Source organism: Cricetulus griseus (assembly GCF_003668045.3).
Source record: "Cricetulus griseus strain 17A/GY chromosome 1 unlocalized genomic scaffold, alternate assembly CriGri-PICRH-1.0 chr1_0, whole genome shotgun sequence".
In the NCBI taxonomy this organism is placed as follows: Eukaryota; Metazoa; Chordata; class Mammalia; order Rodentia; family Cricetidae; genus Cricetulus; species Cricetulus griseus.
Window position 1 is genome coordinate 197,665,885 of NW_023276806.1, and position 7,111 is coordinate 197,672,995.

The 7,111-nt window shown below is 56.1% G+C and overlaps 2 non-coding genes across 2 annotated transcripts; both read left to right on the forward strand.

Annotated features, from left to right (window-relative positions):
* Positions 1–1,868: 1,868 nt before the first annotated feature.
* On the forward strand, positions 1,869–1,948 carry Mir183 (microRNA mir-183). The gene has a single exon (NR_105142.1). It is a non-coding gene; the product is annotated as a microRNA mir-183 (primary transcript).
* A 3,717-nt stretch (positions 1,949–5,665) lies between these two features.
* On the forward strand, positions 5,666–5,765 carry Mir182 (microRNA mir-182). Its single transcript, NR_105141.1, has one exon. It is a non-coding gene; the product is annotated as a microRNA mir-182 (primary transcript).
* Positions 5,766–7,111: the final 1,346 nt, after the last annotated feature.

The window sequence follows — 7,111 nt, forward strand, 5'->3', positions numbered from 1 at the left end:
TTTTAATCTCAAGGTCAGGGCTCTGGCCCACAAGAATAGCAAACGAGACTGTTGTGAGGACCTGGCCAAGGCGCCATGGTCTTCCCCTTTGGGGAGGACCAGCCATGCTTTTGCAGAGCTCTACACATCGCCTTCCAGGAGACCTAGAAGATCCTAGTTTCTCTGGCCCAGGCCTGATACTGCTCCAACCAAGGTCTGAGGATTACAGCTTGGCTGTTTGTTGGTTGGGTAGACGCTGGCAGTGGACATGGGTGTGGCCCTGCCAAGGCACTGCGGCATTATCTCCTGCCGCATTTGAATTAGGAGGGGCAAGGCTGTGTGGGGAGGAGCCTCACCAAGCTGACTAGAACTGGATGCTGAAGAGGTACTTGGCTCTGTGAGCCTTCCCTGCCCTTCATCCCCCTTCAGTTAAGAAGAGGAAAATGCACTCAGGAGGGTGGGCCTGCCCAGGCACTTGATGCTATGGGGCTATTCTCCTTCTTACGATGTTTTATTTTTTTCCTGGGCAGAGGATGGCGAAGTCCTTAGCTCCAGCCTAAATTGTCAGGAGACTGGTACCTTGAGTGTCTCCCATCAGTGCCACGCCTCTGTTCCATAGAAACAGGGAGGAAAAAAAAAAAGAATTTAGGACTCTGTTTCCTAAACAGCTCTAATAGCATCTTCTCCCCAGCTCCGTATTCTCCAGGCCCATATTAAAATGTGGATTTCCAAGTGGGGCATGAATCCACATTTCAAGGGGCTCCTTGGTGATTCTGATTCCAACGGACACTGTGACTACAACTATTCACCCCCACTTCACACATAGCCCCCGCTCTCAACCCCCAAGTTCAGATAATTAGAGTTGGAGAAACCGAGGCCAAAGACCAGGAATTAACTTCTCCAGACCCCCACCAAGTCAAGCTGAAATGGCCTCTGGGGAGAGGGGCTGGAGGTTCAGAGTCTACTAATAGTGAGTTTTGTGTCCAAGCCCCACATGTATGTTATCAAGTCTGGGACTGAGGGCTTGGGGTAGCCTGCACTAAAAGTTTACAAGGTCTCTGAGCCGGAGAACTCTTACTATGGGACCATCCCTTCCAATGTATTTCCTCTCCCCTCTCACTTCCCCCCTGGGCTCCAGGCTGGCCTGGGGTAGGCTGAGCCTATGTTGGCTGCTCTCTACAGAGTCTCATGCCCTAGGGGCCAGCTCCAGGGAGACCTACTCTCCCCAGGGCACTGGCACCAGAGGTAAGGGCCTCCACCGCGTCTGTGACAACCACTGATGCAACCGCCCCTGCCCTCCCTTGGCTCTCTGGCCTCCACCTCCTTCCAGAGCACTCTCAGAGCCTTCCAGACGCTGCTTCCACAGGCTCTGGCCAGAGACAGTTCACCCTAGCTCCTTCCGAGCTACCTCCTTATCTGAAGGAGCCTCCTGTCTCCATCTTGGCCCTGGTCAAGCAGCAAAGGTGCCCATCCAGGGCATTTCAGAGTCCTGCCTTCTGGGCTTGTGCTGTGGAGCTGTTGGTCTCTGGGCTCAGAGGCCATGAGAAGCATCCCGGATGTCCTTGTCACTGCCCATTCAGCACTGGGTGAGGTCTGGTATGACCGTCCTAGGTAGACCCGGCGGCTGCTTGCTGACCTTGGCAAAAAGATGGATGGATTGTTTGCATGGTGGTAGAGGGATGTGAGCCTCTGCAAATCCAAGAAATCAGTCTTTCTCCTGTTGTTCTTCTCTCCTTGAAGGTCACTTTGGGCATGGGTGAGGAGGGTTGCTGAGCTGTGGGTGACAGCGTTAGAGGTGGGAGTGGGGTTGGAGTCCCTACTGGGTGTTGAGGCTACCAGGAGAGGGCAGCTGGGCCCTGCAGGGTCTGCAGGCTGGAGAGTGTGACTCCTGTTCTGTGTATGGCACTGGTAGAATTCACTGTGAACAGTCTCAGTCAGTGAATTACCGAAGGGCCATAAACAGAGCAGAGACAGAACCGCGAGTGCCTCAGAGCACCTCACCCCCTTTTGCCTGGACGTCGACATCTCCAGGGGCGCAGGGGTGCAAAGACCTCCTCGTCCACTCTGTCCACAGAGGGCTTGTTCCAGTACCATCTGCTTGGCCGATTTTGGCACTAGCACATTTTTGCTTGTGTCTCTCCGCTCTGAGCAATCATGTGCAGTGCCAATATGGGAAAAGCAGGCTGCTGCGGCCACGGTCACCTCCCCCTGCATCTCCAGGTCTATGCTTCTCACCAGTTCCTGGCCCATCTGGCTTCATGTTGGGTGAGGGTGCAACCCCATCCTGGTGGGCAGCCAGATCGCCTTACACTGCCTGGGGCCAGAGTGGAGTCAGAGCTGGGCAATCTGAGCTGGGCCAACAGATGGAGTTGCTGGGGGTGGGGGTGGGGGGTCACCATCTGTAGGGCCTGCTTCTGTGATGCCATGAGTAAGAGACGCCCTGCTGGGCTGCCAGCATACCCCTGGGGTGAGACCTCTTGTGGCAGAATGGGGCCTGGCCTTCTGCTACAGGGTTCCAGGGAAGCAATTCCAGGCAGTGAGGGTGTCCTGTGCTCAGCCTGCATGTTTTATGAAGGCCACTATCCCTAGAGCCTACCTGGAGCTCACCTCTGGTGGTGATGAGAGGAGGGAAACTAGTGTGGTCTAGTGTGGTTTGGCACTGGAATGCCGGGAAGGTTCTGGGGCAAAGTCGGTTGTGGCCTTCACCTTCACACCAGCGGTGTTTCCTGCATCCTTAGACCCCCGTAACTCACCAGCCCTGTGCTGCTCATGCCCATGCATGGGTCATAACATGTAATCTCTCATCTCCCACAGCCACATGGAGCGTGCCGTTGATAGAGTCGTCTCACGGATGGAGAAATGGATGCCTTGGGAAGAAAGCCAGGCTACAGGTCCATGAGTAGTGGAGTGGGTTAATATAGTTCTTCTTCAGTCACCACCAGGTATTGACCCCAGTGGCCTTGCTCTGTGGGGTTTACTGATATAGCCCAGGGCTGGGTGAATCTTCGCTCTGACCCTGGTCTCCAAGATGGAGGAGATGTGGACCTGATCCATACAGCTGGGAGGAGTCCACCAGCCAGGCTCTTGGGTGAAGCTCAGGTGACTGGCAGGCAGTGAGGTCAGCTGGCTGACCTGGTCCACTGACCATCATGTAGCCATCATACTTGAAGTGATCGGGCCTGCCTCTAATGAGGCTGCTTCTCCCTGGGGAACCTCATGCAGGGGCCAGTCACTCCTCAATCCAATGACTGAGTCATTTTGGGTTGCCAAGCTGAAGAGGGCTGGGGCTAGGTCAGGAGAATGTGTGTGGTTGGGTCTGGAAGTTAGATATCAACCAATCCAGTTGGCTGCTCATCATAACGGGTGAGCATCCAGGGCTGCCTGCTTGGGTGCCCTGGGGATCGTGTAGGACAGTCAGGACATTTGTCCCTACTATTGCCAAACACAGGGGGAGCTCCCATAAATCTCTGGGGCATGGTGCTAGTGTGTACCCGTGCAGAAGGTCTGAGCACTGTGGAAAAGGGACAGATTGCTTATGTCACAATGGAAGAGACTACTGCTCTGGCCAAGGCTCTTCCAGGTCTTGCTCTGTAAGGCCCTGGCGCTGTCTCTGGGTGGTGGCAGGCATTTGGCTATGGCTGTCTCAGTCTCTACTTAAGACTGAGTCCCTCTGCTCCTTCCTGTCCACCACTCAGGGACCACCCCAGGCTGGCTCCCTATCCCTAGCCAAAGCAGTCCTCAGACCCTGGGAGGTCTTGCCTCTCACATTGGCATGGGTGGAGGCTTTGCTGAACCCTCGGTAGCAGGTGCAGGCTCGGCTAGTTCTATAGCTCCTGCCAGGCACAGGGCCTCACACCTCTGGGGCCATAGCTTTGTGATTCTCATCCAGCCAGTTCTAGGCCTGGGTGAAAGGTCACCCACAGTAGTAACTTCGGGTGAGTGGAGGCTAGCAGGCTGGCTGGACTCCCCGGGGAACTGGCTTCCTGATCATGCTGGCCAGGGCAGGTGGGAGAGGGCTCACCCTGTCAAGCAGGACCTTGGCTGTCTGTGCTATCGCCAAAGGATTCACCTCTCATTGGGTACCAGAGCAGTTGGTGAGGTTTGCCCCTCCTGTGGTCCAGTCTACCCCGAACCTTTTGTGTTTTTCAGGCACGGTGACCCCTACTGCCTTCTGGGCAAGCCCCTTGCCTTGTTGCCTGGTGTTGGGCTGCCTGGGCTAGCCACTTCCCAGAGTCCCCATGCAGTGGATTTTGCAGACTTTAGCCCTCCCCTATCCTCCATTTGCTTCTTCAATCCAGGCCATTATCCAGGTCCCTGCCCCAGCTCTGCAGTCCTCGGGCCTGGGCCTTTGGAAATGTGATCGCCTCCATTGATCGCAAGCAGCCCAGAGGGTGGGCGGGGCTACTCACTCTCAGCCCAGCTAGGATTGAGCAGTCAGGAATGGGGACAGGACAGGGCCCTCCTCACCCACCCTGGAGTGGAGGGAGTGACCCACTCAACCAAGCCCCTACCGGTGGCTTAGTTGGCTAAGTATTTTCTGAACGAGATAAAAATGGCCTGCCTTTGGGAAGTACAGGAGAAAAAGTCCAGGTCCTGGGTGTGTCCCCAGAGGTTTCAGCTACCCTAAGTCAAGGTTTCAAGGACCTTCCTTGGCAAGTAGATTACTCCAGCCTTGAACACAGGGCTGGGATCACAGGGGTGGCCCACAACCCTGGCCCAGCTATCGTGCACATTTCTTTCTGGGCACTGGAGACATCTCAGCCCTCAAGCCTAGGCCACTGGCAGTGCCCAGCCTCAGTGTCCTGGGTTTGTTGGCAGCTCTGTCCCCCCAAGGCAGCATTTGTGAATCCTTGATCCAGCTGCAGAGCGGGGAGGACAGAAGGGGTCTTGGTACTGCTGTCACTGGCCCTGTGAGCCAGCAGCTCCCCCAGGCTGCATTCCTATTTGGGATGAATCCATATGACGTGGTGGCAGACATGTACGGCCTCTGGGGTAAGTTCCCTCGGGAGCATGCGAGTTCTTTGGAAGGGGGTAAGGAGACTGCACTCCGGAGAAGAATGCTGTGTGGACCGGCTATGCAGCTGTATTTGGCTTGCTAGCCCTGTAGTGATGGTTGCCCATGCTCTCCAGAGAAGTTCTTAGCCTAGGTGTTCCTCCTTCTCAGCCTCAGGGAGGAGGCCACAGGCCTAGCAGTGGTTTGCCTGTGGGTTGACAAGGAAGTTGGATGTGAATTAACTTTTGCCTCCCTTCCCTGTGGGGTGGGGCAGCTGGGGAACTTTCGGCTCTTGGGGAGTGATAGGGATTAAACAGGATGTCACCTGGGGCCCTTGGTAGATGGCAAAGCTGGCTCCCTACAGCTCTCTTCCTTGGTTACCAAGCAGGGGACTCCCTGGCCTAGAGTTCACCCATCCCCTAGCCGGTGCTATCAGGTGCCTGGGGTGGAGTCACCTGCTAGAGTTCCTTTGAGAGCAACGAGTATGGCTCCATCACTGCCTAGTATACCCACAAAGGGACTGTGAGTGTGGAGGGCAAGGTGGTGGCTGGAGGGGGTTTCCATGCTGGAGCAGCTGGGCCGAAGGCCCGTAATGCTGACCTTTGTCTTAGCTGTGGGGATAGAGCGGCCTCCTCAAACCTCCCTAATTGCTTCTTCTTCGGCACAGGCTCACTGGTCTGGCTGCTTGAGGCCTCCCACCCTTTTTGGCAATGGTAGAACTCACACCGGTGAGGTACTGGGACCCGGTGGTTCTAGACTTGCCAACTATGGTGTAAGTGCTGAGCTGCTGAAGGAGAGGGTCTGCACCATGCTGGAACCTGCTGACCACCAGGAAGGAGGGCGACTCTGGTCCCCAGAACACCAGACAGTGGCAGAGGGTGGGTGCAGCTGGAAGTGACGCTTAGTGCTTCCCTGCGCCCCCCTGAGGTCACAAGTCTTCAAGTCAGCTGAGAGGCCAACCTACTCACCCTCAGGAACTGGGAAGAGGGCTTGGGACCCAGCCAGCCTTGCTGCAGGCTGGCACTTTTGGGGAAGATGGGGAACCCTAAGGTTCAAGGGCCAGTATCTGGCTCTTCTTCTGGGTGATGCATCTCCCCACTCTCAGCCCCCAAAGGCTGTTTTTGGGGTAGGTTCTGAGGCCACAAGGAAATGTCTTCTGATCCGTGGTGAAGAGTAGTGCGGGTCTCTAGGATGCAGGCTATGGGGACGATGGCACTGGTGGCAAGCTGAACACTCACCAACACCCAGGAATCTTGTCAGGGCCCTAGAGGGGCAAAGGGAATGAAGGCTCTGTCCACGAGGAGGTAGGGTGATGAGGTCACCTGGACAGTGAGACAGGACTGTCTGCTGTGCGGAGAGACCGCTCGTACCTCAGCCTGTGGTCACGGAGGGTCACTAGACAGTGTCGACAGGCTAGGCTGGAGGTTCCTACAGCTCTACTTTGGAGCTGGGGTGAGTGACAATTCTCAGAGGGCAGAGCTTGGTGGGTGGACCTGTTGGGGAAGTCTGGGCCCCAGGGTTGATTTCCTGACCTGTGTGTGTGTGTGTGTGTGCGCGCGCGCGAGTGCGTGAGAGAGACAGACAGAGAGTGTGTGCAAATGCATATTTGTATATGTGACCCTCGGTTAAGGCCTTCCCCCTTCTTCTGAGGATACCCCAAACCTCAACTTATTATTTGTAGTTGACTCCCTTTCTTCCCTCTTCTGCTCTCAGTGGGCCCAGCCTCTGGGGCTGACGGGTAGGTGTACAGCCTCTCTGGGGCTGATGGGTAGGTGTACAGCCTCTCTGGGGCTGATGGGTAGGTGTACAGCCTCTCTGGGGCTGATGGGTAGGTGTACAGCCTCTCTGGGGCTGATGGGTGGGTGTGTAGCCTCTCTGGGGCTGATGGGTGGGTGTACAGCCTCTCTGGGGCTGATGGGTGGGTGTACAGCCTCTCTGGGGCTGATGGGTGGGTGTACAGCCTCTTCACTGCCTGTGGCTGATGCAGCTCAGCTATAACTAGGAAGAAATAGGCCAAGGAGCAGGGAGCACCACAGAAAAGAAGGGTACCTTTCTCCCACACACACGATTTTCCTTGGAAGACGCTGGGCTGTTTGGGAAACACTCAGGCCCCACCTATCGGTGGCCTTAGCCCTGTGC